Genomic DNA, 20,859 nt, shown 5'->3' on the forward strand with positions numbered 1-20,859 from the left:
TCAAGGCAGGAACTCAAGGCGAAAACTCCCAGGCAGGAACTGAAGCAGCTACCATTTTCCCACATCAACCATTAATCAAGAAATTGCCCCAAGAGACTTGCCTCAAGACCAATCTGTTGGAGGCATTTTCTCAACTGAACTTCCTCTTTCCCAGATGAGCCTGGCTAGTGTCAAGTTAACAAAAATCTAACCAGCACATTACATATGGATGAAAGGTGGTCATCCAGCTTCCTGTTCACACTGCCATGTCTTCCTGCCGTTGAGAATTCTATCCATCTAGAATTGGTAAAGTGTTCACTGCAGAAGCATGTGGACCTGATTGTGAATCCCAGGCACCTATGTAAAGCGTCAGGTGTTGAAGTAGGCAGCTGTAATCCCAGTGCTGGGGAGGCAGTAACAGGAGTGGCCCTAAAGCTTAGTGTCCAGCTAGTCTTGGCAGCTCAGAGAACCTCCAAGTTCAGTGAAAGACCCAGTTCGAAAAATACATAACATCACACACACACACACACACACACACACACACACACACACACATGCACATGCACACACACACACACACCCCAAATCGGGTGCAACTCTGTGAAGGAGATTTGATGCTATGACTTGAAGAACGGGTGAGAGATACCAAGCATGCAAGAACAGCAGACATCCATAACAGAGTTGGGTTTTGAGGATGCCACATTCCAGTTAAACAAATTAACAATTTCTTTTTCCATACCGCTTTTGACAACCATCTGCTCAAAGAAATGAATGTTCTCATCTTGGCTGGCTGATTTGGCCATATGATTCAATCAGATCAGCAGGCAATAGGGCAGATGGATAGGGCACTTTTGAGATAAATAGGAACATTGGCCCCTTAATTATTTCCTATTATAAGGAGTGAGAGACAGAGGAGAAGGGTAGGAAGGTGGAAGAAGAGGGAGAGGTGGAGGAGGTTGTGGAGGAGGAGGAAGAGGAAGAGAAAGAGGAAGAGGAAGAGGAGAAATCCATGAATGATGGATGGACAGGAGAGATAAAAGAATGATGAAGGATTTACTTATTTGGTTATGGCATTTATCATACTAAAATTCTGTTCTAACAGATCCATATATAAAGATAATTCAAAGTACTTTCAATTAATAGAAAACTCTATCTACCCATCTCATTTATACTTGTAACCGTACACGTGGTATATGCCACGGTACTAATTTCACAGGCAAGTCTATCATTGGTTGTTAAAATAAGTGGTCATCGCTTCTCGGCCTTTTGGCTAAGATCAAGTGTAAAATAAGTGGTCAGATGTTGTGGAAGAATGGCTATTTGTATAATCTCAAGTCTCAAAATATCTCCCAGAAGATATTCATTAAATACATAGGGGGAAATGTTACAGCAAGCATCGCTTTATTCCAGTGGTCATGGCTAAGGTTGCCAGTAGCACAGTCCAATGACGTCATGCTTCCTAATATAGTGCTGTACTGAGATGGATATATCGATTCTGGATTGTTTTTCCAAACAATACAAAACCTCATTTGATTTTTAAATCATATCAGAAAAACTCAAATTGGGAAGCAGTCTGCAGTATAACTAACCAGTTTTGAAGGTATGTTTCAAGTTGGAGGGGATGTGACAGCTAAACCAGTAAGGTGTTTTAGATTGGTTCCTGTAACAAAGAAAGAACACATTGTAATTCTTGCTCTGCCCTATCAATATACCATAAACTGAAGCAGCTGATAAAACACAGAATGTGTCTCCCACAGTTATGTGAGCTTGGAAGTTCAAGATCAAGGCACTGTCAGAGCTGATGTCCAGTGAGGACCTGTTTGCTGGCTCACGGAACTAAATGCTGTCTCCTTAAATAGTGGCAACAGCAAGGCAGATCTGTGAACCATTGAGCTCTGCTCTCTGAAACTCAATTGTCTGACAGCCCAGAATCCTCCCAAGAGCAGCAGAGAGGTCCAGCCAAGTAGAGTCTTCCTGACCCTAGTCACACCGTTCTGATGCCTTGACCTGGCTTGTTTGTACTATGAGATATGGGAGCTGGGCTCTTGAATTTCTTACAAAAATGTCGTCATGTATCACCTCTTCATCACTAATGACCTGAACTTCCCCATTATCCAGGAAAAGAATTAGAAAGCCTCATATCATGATGATATTCATGCAAAGAATCAGGAGATGAATCAGCTAGCCACTCCCAGTTCTACTCCCAGTCTCCCTCATTTCTCCTATCCATTGAGAAGTATTTCATTTCGTGTGGGGATCTGGAAGGCCAGAGACTTCCCTGTGCCAGATCATCCTAGTGATTTGCCTATCCTGGATATTTCAATAGAAAAGAAGTGTTTCTTCCATAGGGCATGGATGGAGGTTCATCCACATTGCAGTAGGCATCACATTACAGTACGCGTCAGTCTTATGGCTGAGTGACATGTCTTTGTATAGAGATTTACCACTCTTTGCTTAACCCCACATCCAGTTGGACAGTTGGGCTGTCTCTACTCTTCTGTAATGAACAGTCCTGCTGGAAACATTTGCACGCAAGCTTTTTCTTCTACATATGTTTTCTTTTCTTTTTTTTTTTAAAGGTTTATTTATTTTATGTATATGAGTACACTGTAGCTGTCTTCAGATACACCAGAAGAGGGCATCAGATCTTACTATAGATGGTTGTGAGCCACCATGTGGTTGCTGGGGATTGAACTCAGGACCTCTGGAAGAGCAGTCAGTGCTCTTAACCACTGAGCCATCTCTCCAGCCCTGTGTTTTCTTTTCTCTTGGGTCTATTCCTTGAAATGCAATTTCCAGGTTGTATGGAACTGCCTGACTTTCTCAGGTCTCATCAACGATTTTCCATAGCAATTTCACCACTTAACTCTCCAGTCTTGCCATCAATGTTACGGTTACAGCAGGCCCAAGCACTGTTTTAAATCAACATTATGAGGCCGACATCGTCATTGTCCTTGCTTTGAAGATGAAGACCTAACATCTCAGTAACTTGCCTAAGATCATCTAGGCAAGAAGGTAGAAATCTGAGTGCAGATTCAGAAGAGTAGACAGAAAGGCGGGAGATGTGTAGGGCATCTTAATAACAAAGAAGATCCTAAACTAAGTCTTGGGAGTTATGTGAGTATCTGCCAGAAGCTGTGGAGGTCTACAGTCTAAGTCTAAGGAAAGCAACAGAGTTGAGTGAACAAGCAAAGACACTCATGGTTGGAATAGTCTCAACCTGTGATCAGCCTGGGATGGGTGGAAGGGCCAGCCTCCTGTGGGCACAGCAGGTCTTGTTGCTTTTTCCTGCATTCCCTGCCAGATGTGCTGCACTTAAATGCCCACTAGACATGGTGGGGAAGACAAAAGGAAGACAGTTAAGTCCCAAGATGATCAACAAAGTTGTCAACATAGCAATACTTCTAAACCTCAGAAGGTGTAGTAAGCTCAGCCCTGTAATTCCAGCATTCAGGAGGCTAAGGCAGGGAATTATTCCAAATGTACAGTCAGTCAACCCTTGTTTCAGGGGAGGCAAACAAAAGAAAACAAACAAACCAAACCAAAGGAAACAATCCCAGAGAGGAGAGGAGTTCTAAAGAATTGTTCACCCAGGTAATTTTTTTTCAGCAGAGTGGCAATGCTTTCGGAAGAGAATTGGCTGTGAGGTGGTTAGGAAATGAGGATTTCCCAAGAAAGTCATCAAAGAATAACGTGATTAGGAGGAATTGGCCGGAGGAGAGCTCTTGATGCTCTACATGCTTTTGAGTTACTGAAGTCCGTCTGGCTGAAGAGCAGGCGGTGAGGAGAGGAGCCACTTGCCAAGTTTGGGACAGAGCCTAGTGAAGACCAACTCAGATTTTATGGATCACTGAGAACCTGACCTGTAAAGGCACAGGCATGCCAAAGGAAGGCTTTCATCTACCCATTCCCACCCCAAGTTCTCCTTGAGAGCGACTGGTTTGCCAGAATGACATATTGTGGGTTTTCTGAGACTGGTCCAAGAACTAAGTCACTGGTGGTAAATCTAAGGCTCAGCCCAGAGTAGTGATGGTGGAGAGAGCTTAAGGATGTTTAAGAGTTGAAATGTTCAATATGATAATGATTGGATGTGAGAGGAGATTAAAAAGGGAGGAAATGAATATATTAGGTCTTCACTGTGAAGGTTCAGCTGTGTCCTCCCAGAGTTACATGTTGGAAGCTTAATTCCCAGTACAGTGGTGCTTGGTATAGTTGGGTCTCAGGAGCTCTGCCCTCACACAAGGATGAGTGTGTCATTACAGAAGTGGGTTAAAGACCACAGAGTGGGCTTCTGAGAGAAGGATCAATCCCACCCCTGACTGACTTCTCTCACATACTCACTCTGCCATGGGAAGATGCAACTGAAAAGTCTTTGCCAGATGCTGGCATCTTAAGATGGGACTTTTAGGCATCCAGAACAACTGTAGAAAGTAGATTTCCTTTCTTTATAAATTACCAAGTGCATGAGATTCTGTTATGGCAACTGAAAAGACACTCATCCAGCTGAGGCTGCTGGTACCAGAACCCCCAATTTCCAGACAAACAAACTTTTAGAAGACTAGGTGACCAAGCAGTTAACGTGTGGTTAACTGTGTCCCAACCCTCCCGACACTTAAGCTGTCATTATTTCAGGTACGTATCAAGTGACTCATCCTAAGGCTGTCATTACCTCACAGAAAACCCATGGCCTGACCTCACATGTTTTGAATGCTGGCACACCATGGCAAAAGCCATATAATGAGAAGGCACCAGAGCGGGCGAGCGATGTCATGAGCCAAATCGAGTTGCTATTCAAACGTGCACTGTGAACTCCTTACATGATCACCTAATTATAGCTCCCAAGGAAGTGCCGTACAATAACAGGCTGTACAGAGGCCAGGGAATACTTGTCAGGGGGCCAGGAAGTCCTTTTCATCCAAGTTGATATTTGGAAGATAACGGGTAACAAGTTCAATGAGGCGCTTGTTGAATAGCTCATCAATCTTTCATCTCTGAATAAAAAAAGGCCCATCCAGCTCATTCACCCAACAGTCCTTTGAGACCGGACAAACAAATGTGATCAAACGTACAGCTGACCCACGGATTTCTCTCCCCATGTCTCTGTGAATGAGAGCCAAGGGGTCACAGTTCATGTAAATATGTGTATATCTGATATGCAACAAGGCAACCACATGCCCATGGCTCCTCTGGATCGTTTATTAGTCAGGATGGAGATCAGTTTTCTTTCCAAAGTGTCTGATTTTAGTGGCTGAAATGGTGGCTTAGCTCCCTCCCGCCCCCAAATCTGATGCAAGGTTTTGAAACCCAGTCTCTCCAAGCACAGACCCAGGGGTTTCCACAGCTGAATGCTGCTTTACAGACAGCGAGCCCTCAGGTTCTTCACCAGCCCCTAGACACTGTCCCTCAGAGCACCAGGGCATCCACACAGGGTTTGAATTGAGGCAGACAATGAGACAGACTGCATGAGAATCCAGCCGCAATTCAACAATCTGGGGTGCGCCCTATACTCTAGTGTTTAGTGTTTTCAGAATGGGAGAGGATGGTGTCGGGGGGGTTACATGTGTGTCTGAGCTGCTGTGTAACGTGAACAGCACACTGTTTCCAAGCTCTTCGGTGAGTGAAATTGTACTGGCTGTGTTTGCTGCCCCTCATCTTCCTGTACGATGCTTTCTTTGTGACTCCTCAGGCCCTCTAAAGTCTGGTTACGCTTAAAACTCTGTGCCGTCTGTGTAATGCGTCAATATTGTCAGTGTGGTTGCTGACTATTTTGGACCTTCTTACATCCCTTAGTTGATGAGTACTAACCGCCCATGTATCTGTACTGATAAGGCTTGAGACGCTGGTCCCATAAGAATGGAAGATACACGAAACACTGTGATCATGTATTATAGATCACATTATTGCTGGAACCCTGCAAGCTCCACTTAGGATTCTTTGTAATAAGAGCTATTCCCAAAAAAGGCCTCACCTGTGGGGGAAAGAAATAAAGGATTATTGGTTCTGTTTCATGGAGTCAGGGATATTCCCAAAGGCCTGCCTTCTCCTCAGTTCCATGATGAAGAGGCAAAGTTAACCCTCACCCCAGTGGGTAAGGTATGAGCTCATCCTGCTGAGTGGGAGGAGAGCACTGTGTAGCCACGGAAAGAGCCCCCACCAAACCACGCTGTGACTTAGTCACACTTAGTTCAACTTTAGAAAAACATGAGAGAGGCAGGGCTAGCTTCCCACCGTCTGTGGAGCCTGGCCAGGCCCGGCCTCTTCTCCTCACCTCACCTGACTCTCCTCGGTGTATCACTTTCTTTCACCCTATCCTTAGCTCCTGCCACCTAGAAAATTTTGTTCAGATGGGAGGACTGGCAATCAGTACCCTGTCTTGTGTAATCAAATACCTTACTCTGAAGACGTGTTCAGTCTCCCTGGCCTCCGCTCAGTTACGGCCCGCCGCCAGCCCAGTGCCCACTAGCCTCACAGGAGACTAGAAGAAGCCTTTCCCCAGACACAGAACGTCTTGGAGGAGAAACAGCAGGTGCCCCCGAGGTTAGCCCTTGGGTCACATACACTGAAGAACTGTCTGCACAGAGAGGCAAAAGGTGTGCGGTTTGAAAGGCCAAGTAGATTTCATTGAATTATTATTATTATTATTATTATTATTATTATTAACAACTACAGTTATTATTTTAGCTGTATGGTTACTATCTGACTCTGATTACAAAGAATTTGAATATGTCTCTTGTGGCATTTCATGGGGGTGGGGGGGAAATCACATTATTTTAATGGGTTAGAGCTGTAAAAATAAAAAATGACTTCCTGTCTCCCTTAGGTTATATATTTTTACATAAGCCTCTGCAGACTGGCTGTACCCAGAACCATGCTAGAGAAAAGCCAAAACTTTTAAAAAGTAAAATGTTTTTAAGAAAAGTGTTGGGGTGAAAATCAACCTGAACCCCAAAGCTATTTGAGGTTGAACCCAACCCTTGCTCATGGGCTTCTCCATGTCACTGCTCCATGAGCCAAGAATGGTCCGATCCCTGGGGTCCACACAGATCTATTCCCTAAAGGCAAAGGTGACTTGCTTCCAAATATTGAACAGCCATTGTGAAGTTGCGCAAGGTCTCAACGGGACACGGTGATGTGTACCTTCACTCCCGTGCTAGGAGGTTTCTCACACGTTTGAGGCCAGATTGAACGACATAGTAAATACCAGTGTGGCCAGGACTATGTCTTAAGACCCTGGCTAAAAAGTGAGGATGCTGGGGTAGGGAGGTTGTGAGGAAGGCATAAATGGAATGTTGGACGTGACACTACAGTGAGGACCTGGGGACCCTGTCCTTCCAGATGGATTCTTATTATATCCAGATGTGGAGAAGCAGGTAGGCCTTTGAAGAATGGCCAGGAGAGGTAATGCACCCTGGGAACTCAGAAAACTATTTACCAACCAGAGCAGAACTATTTCACCAACCTCACAGCTTGCACACTGGTGCCAGGTCATGCCCACTAATATCATTCCTGCCCAAAGGGACCAGAGAAGAACAGAAATGAGGGGATAGCCATGACTCAGCTCCTGCCTACAACTGATAAGAACTTGTTCTCTCACAAGAAGCTAAAAAGTCTATACTTCAATTTAGGAAGTACCCCAGGTTCAAAAAATGGCACGTGAGTCACATCAAACAGACTTGCGGTAGAGCATTTTACTAACTCTGAGGAGCCAAGACCACCTGGGCCCACACCAACCTGGACAGGCAAGCCCATCAGTTTGCTCACCAAGCCCTCCTTTTCTCTCCATGCCACATGCCTACTATGGGTTACCTGTTGATTCACCTATCAGATCACAAGACTGTATACAAGTGTTCTTTCCTGAATGCACGGCCACCTCCTACAGCACTGACTTTCGCCATCCAGAGGTGTCATTTTATTATTGACCGCTGTGTCTGTAGAGTCCAGCAGAGCTTGACATTCAGAGGACACAAACTGAGAAGGAAGGAAAGTACTCCTCTGTTCCTGTCAGGCCCTTGCTATCATATCAAACAGCAGCACCTAATGGCATTACGTGGTCCTACAACCCAGTCTTATTTGACTCTGAACATAATTTGCATAAATATGAATATACCGTGTAAATATTTCACGTCATAAGAGTCCCAAGTGGAAAGTTGCAACCAATGCACCTCTGGTAGGCACAGCCTTCATACTGACTTCTTTTTTTCAACTAGAAATATTGAATATTTTGTTAAGCATAGGAAAATAGCTCCAATTAGTAAGTGTTTTGTTTTGTTTTGTTTTATTTTGTTTTTATAAAACTACTATCAGGAATTGTCTTGAACAGAAATGGTCAGGGAGCCACCCAGCCAGTAAAGTTTCGAGAGCATGAGGACCTCAGTGTGATCCCTAGAATCTATAGAAAAGAAGCACCGTGTAAGGGCAGCACCGGGGAAATGGAGAAGGGGATCCCCAAGACTTGCTGGTCAGACAGCCCAGTCAAGTTCCAGGCCAGTAAGAGAACCTCATGGAGAAAAAGTGTGTGTGTCCGGGTTGGGGGTGGGCATGCCTGGAGTGTGACATCTGAAGTTGTCACTGACCTCCATAGACATGAACACATGCACACACACACACACATGCATGCATGCATGCATATGCACACACACACATGCTCACACGTACACAATGCACACACTCACACATGTACACACACTCTCACACATGTGTACATACATGCAAGAACATATGCATGCACACACTTACAAAAAACAACAAACAGACATGTTCAGTCTGGGGCTGTAGCCCCACATGTGTGAACCTTCTGTCCAATCCCAGCATGACAAGAGAGGACGTGGTCTTTGTGTCACAATGTGATTATATTTAAATTACTAAAGTTTATGATGCATTTTTATCATAACAATAAAACAGAGCACATACACTTCTAAGAAAACAGAAATGGCCCTCAGTCACCCTTCTTCAGAGGAGAAGCTGACTTTCTCAGCATCACAGAAGATAAACTAGGAATGAGACCTTGAGAGGAGGCCTACACCCTTGGTGCTGAAACTCCACAGATCAGCCTTGGGAAGCTACATTGAAGGAAAATCATTTATGCCTCTCTAGTTTTTGCGACTGACTCTTCAGGGATTGAGAATCTCTTGTCCCTAAGTAGAGTCCAGGTCCCAGCCAATATACTTCCTACATTCTTGGAGGAGGGATAGTTGCCTGAAAAGGTCCATCCTTTCTTAGGTTCACTAACTAGTGGCAATATTTCCTCCATTAAGGGGAGCCCCATAGTCTGCCTGTAGGTAGAGATGCCCGCCATGTTCGTGAGGGCACTAGGTATAAAAGCTCCCAATATCACCTTGTCATCCTCCCACTTACTATGCTCTGCTGTGATTGCAAGAGGTTCTGCATCCTCTCTCTTTCTCCTTCTCATCCTCTCTTCCTCTCTCAAGTAACACTGAAGAAGTGGAGAATAAATAAGACTAATGGGCAAGAAAATAACAATGTAACCCTATTCTCATGTTTCTCCAAAGCTAAAAACCTCACCTTTTCTATACCCTTTCAGGTCCACTAAGAATAGGTGTTTTTATGCACAGGCTGGATCTGAGGCACAGCCCTAGCGTTCTCAGTAGCTTATATCGAGTGAGACTGAAGAATGTTATACCCAGAAGGTCTAATGTAAAAAACAAACAAACAAACAAAAAAACCTATGTTATAACAGAAAGAGGGGCAGGAAGGTTATAAGAGCCAATATTTGGGGAGGACTGGGGCAAAATAGCATTTTATGTGCATGACAGAGCCATAGTAGTTATGACTTCATATGGTTGTGGTTGTCTGCACAAGACCTGAGCAAGGTCAAGTCAATCACGTAAACAAGGCGGGGCATATGAGCCCCTACCCCTAGCTAAAGAGCTATTGACAAAAAACCTACACCATAATCAAGTACCAGCAGGCACAGACGCTTTAAGTATTTTATATAGACAGCAGGAGAGTGTTGCCGCACTGGCAACCTGATAGTGTTCCAGAGGAGGACTGGTGGAAGGAAAGGAGGACTGGTGGAAGGAAAGGAGGACTGGTGGAAGGAAAGGAGGACTGGTGGAAGGAAAGGAGGACTGGTGGAGGAAGGTGCCAGCCTGAGATTCCAGAGGGCCACCCCACCCATAGCCAAACACCACTGCAGGTTCAATGGCGACGGTTGCTGGCAGAAGGAGAGTGTACTCACTGGGTGCATGGTCCCTTGTATTGAACATGCTCCTGTGGACGGCCGCATGCCTATGCCCATGCATATATGGACTGCAGTAATTGGGCTGTGGCTTATTTTGTTTTCAAAGAAGATGTGGGTATGGATGGAGACATGTACGGATATGCGGAGAGTTAGCAGGGACGACGGTTAAGTGTGACAGACGTGTATTATATGCATGTGTGAGTTCTCAAAGGAGAAACTAAAACATTAGTAATGGACCAGGGGTTAAGAGCACTCGCTGCTTTCCCAGAGGACCCAGGTTTGCCTTGCAGCACTCAGCTGGCAGCTCATGACTGTCTGTAACTCCAGTTCAGGGATCCTCTTCTGGCTTTTGCACACACTGCATGTATATGGTGCACAGACGCACATGCAGGCAAGACACACACACACACGCATGCACACACACATACACACACACACACACACACACACACTAAAAGAATTCATTTAAACATCTTTCCCATATAATATATTTTGATTCTATATTTCTCCACCTCACCAAATCCTCCCAGATTGTCCCACCCCCACTACCTGCCCAATTTATTTTCTCTCTCTCTTTCAACACAAAACAACAACAAATGAAAATCAATTAATCAAACAAAGAAGCAAAAAATAATAATAAAAAAATCCCAAACAACCCAAAAACCAAAACAGGATGAGCATGTACACACAGAATGAAGCCTGCTTTGTGTTGGCAGCTCCTCCTGGGCATGGGACCTGTCTGGGATATGGTTTGCTTGGAGTCATCCACCAACCTCTGGCTCTTAGAGTCTTTTTACCTCCTCTTCCACACAGACCCCTGAGCCTTGCAGCAAAGGATTTGGTGACGACATCCCATTCAGGACTGAGAGCTCCAAACCTCTCACTCTATGCACACCGTCCAGTTGTGGGTCTATGCACACTGTCCATTGTGGGTCTATGCACACTGTCCATTGTGGGTCTATGCACACTGTCCATTGTGGGTCTATGCACACCGTCCAGTTGTGGGTCTCTGCACACCGTCCAGTTGTGGGTCTCTGCACACCGTCCAGTTGTGGGTCTATGCACACCGTCCAGTTGTGGGTCTATGCACACCGTCCAGTTGTGGGTCTATGCACACCGTCCAGTTGTGGGTCTATGCACACCGTCCAGTTGTGGGTCTCTGCATTAGTTTCCATCTCCTGCAAGAAGAACTTTCCATGTTGTGGGCTGAGTGAGGCATGGGTTCTATAGGCATAGCAATATGTCAGCTATTAGGATCATTCTAATATTATGATTTTTGGCAAAATAATAGTAATAAGTCAAAAACATATTTACATTTATTAAAAAAAACCCTTACATTGGAGATGTAGAAAATGAGACTCTAGATCAGTAAATTTGTCAAGATCACACGAAATTAGGCCAGAACTAAGTTTCTGAGTCCTGTTATAATCTACCCCAAACATGAGGACTAGTCGTGTAGAGCTAACCCAATTACAGGAGAATATGTGGTCACATAAAAGTCTTAAGTTTTTCCTGATCATCTAAAACATCCTTTGGGTAACCATGTGGGGTAGTGTAATAATCGGAACCCCTTTTACCCAGAACCAAGTGCCAGTAGGCACAGATACCTTATGTCCTTTATATAGACAGCAGGAGAGTGCAATAGAAATACGGTCACACTGACAGCCTGATAGTGTTCCAGATGAGGCCTGGTGCTCAAGGAATCAAAGGAATGGAAAATGTCAATGCGAGATTCCAGAGGACCACCTCACCCGACCCCCACACCCAGCCATCACTACAGCCAAACTCCATAACGTCTTCAATGAGAGACCATCACACAATACATTCTCCTATAGCCATTTTTAGATCGGGTCCCCAGGACATTTTTCCAGACAGCAAGATGGTGCTGGATGTCACTGCTGGCTCTAGAACACATCTCTGAGTCTCCATTTCTTCATGAATGAAATAATTCATTCTGACAACCTTGAGGAGGTGAAATGGCCATCCAAAGATAAAGTGAAAGCCAATGTCAAATGGTGTCTTATCTTAAAGAAGTACATATTTTACTCAATGTTACTGCTACCACACAGCACCCTCAAGAATTTAGAGAAAAAACTGCGTCATTCATAAAGCCAAGATCAAGAGGTTGCAATGGGCCAAGGCTGAAGAACTGCTTGGGTCTCCTCTCTCAGCTCAGTCACATCCCTGCCAAGTTCTGAGTAAATACGTCTCATACTTAGGCTCAGAATCAGAAAGGACATGAGCACTGCATGTTGTCTTGATTGTGCTTCTTGAGGAAGTGCCTATGACGCTCAGTTTCAGCATCATCCAGGTCTCAGGTTGAACTTATATAGCTGGGAATAGGACCCAGGGTTGAGCATTTCCAATCATTACTCACAAATGACTAGTGCAGCCAGAAGCTCCAGAACACAGCTCTGCTTGCATTGGCTCATCTCCCTGTGCTGACACACTCCTCTGAGGGACTGACCGAGTACAGTTTGTGTCTAAGAGCCTCCCTCCAGGCAATGATTTCTTTTTCCCAGCAGCTTGTAAGGTTCCTGCAAATCGTGAGAATGGACTATATTAAGAAGAGCATCGCTGATGGCATTTTGGGTTTCAAAAGGGGGAATGGTTCAACTCCTATTTCTTAAAGAATGACTGCTGGGACAAATGGCTGACTGAGAAGTTAGCAATGCAGCCATGACCACAGCTATGTGCCACCCGGACACTGCCCATGAGCATGACTTACACCCCAGTCACAACTTTGACTTTTGTGGGGTCTCTGGTCTGCATTCTTCTGAGACCAGATGACATTCCCTATATTTGAGATGTTTATGGACAACACCCACAAAATGCCACCTTGGGGCACAGAAGCTCTTGATCACAGAGTCAGCTTACCCGCACCTGCTCACTTAAGTCTCCTGGTAAGTCCCTGTGCCTTGGTTTCTTTAGAAGCAAAACAGAAACTCTGTGCTGCCCTGCCTCTGAGGAGAGTGTCCAGGATGAAGAGACAGGATTTGCAAAAAGCTGGGTGGCACAGAGGAGAAACCTCAGCCTTCACTCAGATGCCCTTGTGTGAATTGTGCTCTCTGGGATTTGGGTGAAATTCAAAATGGGCATGTTATACCACCTGCTGTGGCTCATATGCTGAGTCTTGCCAATACACTCAGGGGAGAGAACTGAAGAGGATCCAGCTGCTCCCTTCTCATCCCACACAAGCATTTCCGAACCTGGCCTCCTACCGTTCTGACCCTTCCATACGCTTAATTCAAGACCCCACATGCCCACTCATCTGGAGCCATCAGCCTAGGCCGGTTTCTTCTGTTTCCAATACTGAACAATCCAGAAGGAAGTTCAAGGGGCAGTACAGGGAGGTGACAACTTCATAATCACCACTGAGACATTCTGGATTTTCTTCTCTGCTGCTTCCGACAGTGTGCCCTTCCTCACTTCTAGACGTCCCTTTTTGGGGTGGGGTGTTTCCTTATTTTATCTCAATGGCTCCGCAGTAGCTCTGAGTGGGGAGGGGAATGGCTTAAAAAGCAAGCACAGGCAATTGCTTGAGAGAGTGGCCTTTGCTCAGAGCCCTGCAGAGTCTGAAGTCTTCACAAAGGTCTCAGGATAATTTGCATTCACCCATGTCTATTTTTAAAAGAACAATCTGAATGTTAAGTAGACTTCTCAGCCACGTGAAAAGACTCCAATATGACTAATTATGGCTGAGAAAGTTATCAGGATAAAACGAGGAGTTGGATTTCGGTTTCTCTGGTCTGCGTTTAAAAGACAAAGGACTGTCTCTACAAATCTTTCAAGGACCAAGAGAAGGCAAACTAAACCTCGAGAAAAATGAGGAGTTTGGTCCACAATTACAGGCAGGTTCATTTTAGTAAGGCTAAGTTGATATTACAGTGGAGAGACTTGGGTCTATTCTGCTGGCCCTTTACATAACCAAATTCCTGCTACTTGCTGCTCTGGCCTATGGTTAAATCTTTTTCTTAGATCGAATACCTCACTAGATTTTGACAACAACCTCCGTGAGCCCAGTATTTACAGTTTTATGGGAAGGTGTTACAGTCAACTTTTAAGGCTACTGTAGGAAACTGCCACAGAGGGGGTGGCTTCACTCCCAGAAACAACTGTTTTTGTCTGTTGTAGAGGTGGGCTAGAAGTCAAAAATGAAGGAGGTGGCAGGTCTGGTGTCTTCTGAGATATCCTTTCTCCTCAATGTGTCCTCACATGACCTCTACCATTCACGCATGCGTATCCATCTCTGTTGTCCTTTCTTGTGTCCAAATTTAATTTTTGCAGGGGAAGGCAGTAATTCCGAGGATTGAATCCAGGGCTTTAGTTTTACCATCCAAGTGCCCTACCTCTCAGCTATGTGTTCAACCGTGTGTGTGTGGGGGGGGGGGGGGAGACACACATACTAAGCTTCAACCTCATCGTTTATGGAAACTGATCAGAAAGTTTTGATTGGTGGTGCCTGATTTCTACTGATATTTAAACATTGATCTCACATTTAATTATGGCATGGTTAAATTCTAAACTCAGTTCCTATACCAAATGGGGTGTATGGTGTATGAGGTGGTTTTTGTTTTGTTCTGTTTCTCACCTTCTTTTAACTTACCCTACACGGTATTGAGTTTCATCCTGGCAGTTTCTCTTTAACTGTAATATTTTTATTAATTACATAGATGTGTAAGATATATTTTGATCATGTTCTGCCTCCATTCTTCTTCTTCCTCCAAGATCTAGCTGTACCTGCTAGCCCCTTCCTAAATCATACATTCTTTCACTCTGGCACTTTCAAAAAAAATTAGTTTTATTGATTCTACCTTCTCCCCTTCTCCCTACACCTCTCACTCTCTCTACTCTGTTCCTCTCTCCCCGACCCCTCACCCCCTCTACTCTGTATCCCTTTCTCCACCCCTCTCACCCCCTCTACTCTATATCCCTTCCCCCACCCCTCAGCCCCTCTACTCTGTATCCCTTCCCCCCACCCCCCACCCCTCACCCTCTCTACTCTGTTCCTCTCTTCCCCACCCCCTCATCCTCTCTATTCAGTATCCCTTCCCCCCACCCCTCTCAACTTCTCTTCTGTACCCCACCCCTCTCAACCTCTCTCCTCTGTACTCCTTCTCCTGACCCCTCTTACCCTCTCTACTCTGTTCCCCTCCCCCCAACCCCACAGTCTCCTTTTGTTTTCATGTCATTTGAGTCTTATTGTCCTCTCCTTCCTCAGCACCCCTTTTCCTCCAAGCCTGTGGGTCTGCTTTCACCTCTGAGTCTCAACTCCACTTAGACATAGAAGTATGAAAAGCTGGGATTCATATGTGAGAAAGCAATAGATTTCATCTTTCTGAGTCTGAGTTACTACTTTTCAGATCTGTTTATTTTCCTGAAATTTTCAATTTTCTTTACAGCTGAACTATCCTGCATACCTTCCCCACATTTTTATCAGCTATTCTTTTGTGATGAACGTCTTGGCTGCTTCCAAATTCTTGCTGTTGTGAATAAGGCAACAACAAACATGGATGTGCAGGGTTCCTTTACACCTCCCTTACATTTGGTATGTATAAAGATATATATTACTGGAGTATAACTCTACTTCCTAGGGGCATGGCCCAGGGGCTATCCTCTACTTCCTAAGAGCATGGCCCAGGGGCTATCCTCTACTTCCTAAGAGACTCCTCAGTTCAGAGAGGGCCCTGATCAGGAACAGGCTAGATTCCAAAAAGAGTACACGCTTCTGAAGCCAACAGGGAGGTCTATGACATGTTTTGTTATGCTTTCTTATTTTAGATTACACATATATTTATATTTAATTTTTTAAAAAATTACCTAATTAGAATCTCAAAGGGAAAAAGCCTGTGTATTCTTCCTGCTGGGGGTCTCTCTTCAGAGAGACAGAATTAGGCCATGGAGCCATGGAGATTATATAACTCATCCAACCAGGGAGTTGAACCTGGGTCCCCTGCCTCCAAAGCTTTTTCTCTACACTTTGTACCTCTGAATGATGGGATACACCCCCGACCATCCCTCCCCACTCCCCACACACTAAAGGAAAGCCAGATTTCCTATTTTCCAAGCAAAGTCAGGGGAAGAAACACGTCTCTACAGTTTGGAGGCGACATTGCTGCTGGCCATTTGTCATGGTTAACTTGCTGGGTTTCATAAACAAGGGGCAGTAGAGTCAGAGGGACCAAACAGCTCCCCATGAAAAGAGCACAGTACTTGTTCAAATGGGGAACAAAGCAAGGGCAAAAAGACAGAGGCAATATCAAAATAGCCTATGAGAAATGCAGAAGACAACTTTCCCATTATTCTAAATTTGGAAAGGTTTCAGATGTTGTCACAGCCAGCATCATGAGGTCCCTGGTATTGAACATGGCCAACAGTGAGATTGATAGGCACTAAGTCAGGGTCCCAACTGACTCCCAGAGAAGCTCTATCAACCAGACCAGAACCTACCCAAGACAATCTTAGCCAAGCCCTGGATAACTTTCATTGAATGGTAACCTCTCAAACATGCAGAATCAAAATTTCCCTGGTAACAGAGCATCCTCTTGGCTACCACAACACCTCATGACTAGGGGGCTGATACAGACTTGGATTGCTGTCCAAAAACAGGACTTTCATGCACAACCACTGAGACATTAACATTATATAGCCCCCAAAGCCAAAACTACTAGTATTTCATAATTTGACAACCTCTCTGTGTCTCCTCTTTTAATTAAACCTTAAAATATTCTTCTGGGTGCCAGAGAGATGGATTAGGGGCTGAGAACATGTATTGCTCTTACAGAGAACCTGGGTTTGGTTTCCAGCACCCATGCCGGGAAGCTCACACCTGCCTCACAGCAGCTCAAAGGGATCCAATGACTTTTAGCTTCCATGGGCATTTGCAGTCATATGCACATACTCCATCCAACAAGCACAGGTGCACAAACCTTATCAATCAATCAATCAATCATCATCATCACCACAATCATCATCATCAATGTATAAGTGCTTTGCCTGAATGCAGATCTGTGTACTACTTTCATATGTGATGCCCGTGAAACCAGAAGAGTGCATCAAATCCCTTAGAACTAGAGATGTAGAATGTCGTGGGCTACTATGTGGGTGCTGGGAATCAAATCTGGGTCCAGTGAAAAAATAGCTAGTGTTTTTAACAGCTGAGCCATCCTTCCCATCTTCAAAATTAATTATATATATATTTTAATATATTAATTATATCAGATACATATATCTCATCCTGAAGTTGACTAGGTGGCTAATACTGTGCCCATTCTACAGACAACCTGAAGGATCATAGTTCAATATCCTTACACAATCAGGACATAGCAAATGAGCGTAAGTCCAAACCCATGAGTTCCTATTTCATATGAGTTCTAAGATACCAACCACGCTACTTCAAACACCTTGACTAGTGTAATAAATTGTGCCATATGTTCATCTTTTACTACGGCTGATGGATAGCAAAGGTCTGAGGAGAGGCACCAGGTACCTCTCTGTCAGGCAGCCTATGAGGAGAAAGTCTACTAGTTGTCACACACCCATACTTCAAAGTGAATTATAAACAGTAAAACCATCTTTGGTTATTCAGGAGTGAAGATTTGTTCATAGGTCCAAGGATACTTGGAATTAGTTGTGTTGGCTGTGTACGTCTCAAGGATATATATAATCAACTGCAGAAGCTACAGGGGCTTGACAGCCACTACTAGGTAAACTAGTGGGTCTTGTGCAAGGTGAGGAGTGGAAAGGGGAAGGAGATAGCAAATTTGCTGCCTTAAAATAATAGAAGGAAAAACATTACAATTATGTTCTGGAGTTATACTCACCAGGACAATCAAAGTCATAAGCTTCATGAAAATTGTCCTATCCTATAGAACAAACAGCCCATGGTGAGATCGAGTAATCAAATTCATTGCCATAGAAAACTTCTTAGTGCATCACCTCAGAAGACTGAGCAAGAAGTACTGAACTGGTGGCTAGGTATTCAAAATGTAGGCACAATCACCCAAACTTGGAAATGTACTCGTGGTTTGTTGCTATACAACAAAATTGCTTCAAAATCTAGTAGATTAAGAAAATCATTATCCAAGACCTCACTAAAGGAGATTGGAGAGAATTCTGAATCTTGATGTTGGACACTAAGTATCTCTTGCGTTCTTTTGGTTTGGTTTTTTGCTTTTGCTTTTTTTTTAATTCATTCATTCTCTTCTGAGTCTTTGTGAAGTGGGGTGACATAAACCTTGTGCGGCCTCATCTGGATCCAAGCTTTTCCTCACATCTCGTTGCTAAGTGCACTTGTTTTCTAGGACTTGCTTAAAATATTACCACAGATGGAATGGCTTAAAACAACAGGAATTCCCTCCGAGTTTATTCTTTCACAGCTCTGGAGGCCAGAAACCAGAAATCTAGGTGTGGAAAGGGAAATGTTTCCTCTTCCAACTCCAGGGAGGGATCCTTCCTTGCCTCCTTGCCTCTTCCTAACTTGTGGTTGCCATTTTGGCAATATAGCAGTGACTTCACTATACTTCCCTTTGTTTTCCCAGGGTCTTTTTCTCTGGGTATGTGGCTCTGCCTGCTTTTCATATGGACACTAGCCATTGGATTGCAGGCCCTCTTAATCTAGTATGATCTCATGTTAATTTAATATCCACAAAGAGTCTTCCAAATAAAGTCATGTTCTAAGGTTCTGGGTGGACACAGATCCCAGGATACTATCCAATGCACAATGCTAGCTGAACTGCCCAGAACCATCTTCTTCCTTGAGAGTTGAGTGAACATTGGTAAAGCCCTATCTAAGATCACAGCGATTGTGTTTCGCAAAGATGAGACGACCTTCCTGAGCGTCCATAATTCCTTTTTTTTTTTTTTGTATCAGCTTCTAACCAAATGATTCTAGCATTCCTAAAACACTTAAGGCATGGCACCATCCAAGTCAGCATTGTCTGTAATAGCCAGTTTAAAAACAATCTATATTTGAAGTAACAGGGGAGTAAAAGATGATACATGTATGCACAAAGGGCTAAAAGGCTTTATATTTTGTATATATAAACCATATAAAGTTTGTAGTGTTCCAAATTTTACATGTTTAACAAGTGGAAAATAAGCATTGTATTTCCTAAGTATTATTGTAGTTAAGCTTTAAGAAGAAGACTCTAAACTACAGTCAAGAAACACATCTGAGTTGCTGCATGAGAATAAAGCGCCGCTTGTGGTCTAACGGCTGGGGTTAATCTGTAAAGCTATTCTAGTTGCATATTTCTGTATCACAGCTTACAACTCCGCAGCTCCAAGTGGTAGTCATCAGTTAGCTTGCTCACTAATTTACATCTTGGTCAGGAGTCTATATGGACTGACTCATCTCTGCTCCATATGACCACAGCTGTTAGGACTCCACTGAAACCAAATGCTCTGTTTTATAAGCCCAGATGTGGTAGCTCACACCTATAATCCCAACACCCGGAGGATGTAGAGGAAGCAGGATCACGAGGTTTTGGCCGGACTTGGATATATAACAAGATCCTCCCAAAAAAGAAGTGGAGTTCTGTCAGATGGGGAGCTTGGTTGTCAGCAAGCCTTTACTTTCTGCCCAGTTTGGAGTCCTTAGCTCTATTCTAACATCATGGTTACTTCATTGCTAGAAAAGAGGTCCTAAGAGAAAGAATGTGCAAACCTCTCAAGGCCGGGGCCTTATCTGGGCTATGTTTAATGGTCAAATTGGTACGGAACCCGTACAAATGTCAACGAATTGTGGTCATGTTAAATCTATCAGTATGTCCAATTTCCCCCATTTTTTCCCATTTTATTTGATGGGAGTTTCATATGCATGGATATCTATATACCATTTGTGTCCCTGATATTCATAGGGGACAGAAGCAAGCACTGGATCTCCTGGAGTCACACAGACACACACACACAGACACACAGACACACAGACACACACACACGCACGCACACACACGCACACACACACGCACGCACTCACAGGCACACACCATGGCGCATGAAACCATGCACGTGTATAAATGGAGGTGACTGTGTGATAGTAGGAAGGTGTGGGCGCAATCATGAAAGCAGAGGAAGAGACTGCTTGGGTGAGCCATGTTCAGGGAAAATGATAGTTTCCATCTCTAAAATAAGAAAGAAATTCTCCAAGCACACAGGGAAGGGAGAGTGTAACAAGGATTTGGATGCTGCAGGTTGTCATACCTCTTATACCGAATGAGGAGCTCAGAAGTATGTGAGAGTGGCAGAAGGCTACACAAGGAAGGCACAAGAGGCTAAATCTTGGTTGTATATGCCATACAAGTGGACTAGAATTACAGACTCTGGAAGGTTCTTGGCAAAGGAATAAAATGACAGATTTAGGGTTTGAATAGATTTAATTCAGCCAAATTTTTGGTTTAACTGGGATGTTTATCATGGATAGACTAGAGAAGGGCCAGACTGAAAACAGAGATTAGTTAGGAAGGAAACTGGGGAGCAATGCTGAAGGCTAAGAGAGGACCTAAAGTTCAGTAAAGGAGAAGGGAAAATGTAAGAGATTTACAGAGCATGTGCAGAAACGACCATAATTAATGAGTTAGGAAGCGAGAGTTAGCATCATGACAGCAGCTTCCAGGTTCCTCCTTTGAGCAACCAGTAACACAGTTAATCACAGTAGGGAATATAAGGTTTTATGGTGG

General features: G+C 44.1%; 1 non-coding gene across 1 annotated transcript; it reads left to right on the forward strand.

Moving 5' to 3' along the window:
- Positions 1-1,229: 1,229 nt before the first annotated feature.
- LOC120101118 (U2 spliceosomal RNA) lies at positions 1,230-1,423 on the forward strand. Its single transcript, XR_005501523.1, has one exon. It is a non-coding gene; the product is annotated as a U2 spliceosomal RNA (small nuclear RNA).
- The last annotated feature ends 19,436 nt before the right edge of the window (positions 1,424-20,859 follow it).

This window comes from Rattus norvegicus, chromosome 2, assembly GCF_036323735.1.
Source record: "Rattus norvegicus strain BN/NHsdMcwi chromosome 2, GRCr8, whole genome shotgun sequence".
Lineage (NCBI taxonomy): Eukaryota > Metazoa > Chordata > Mammalia > Rodentia > Muridae > Rattus > Rattus norvegicus.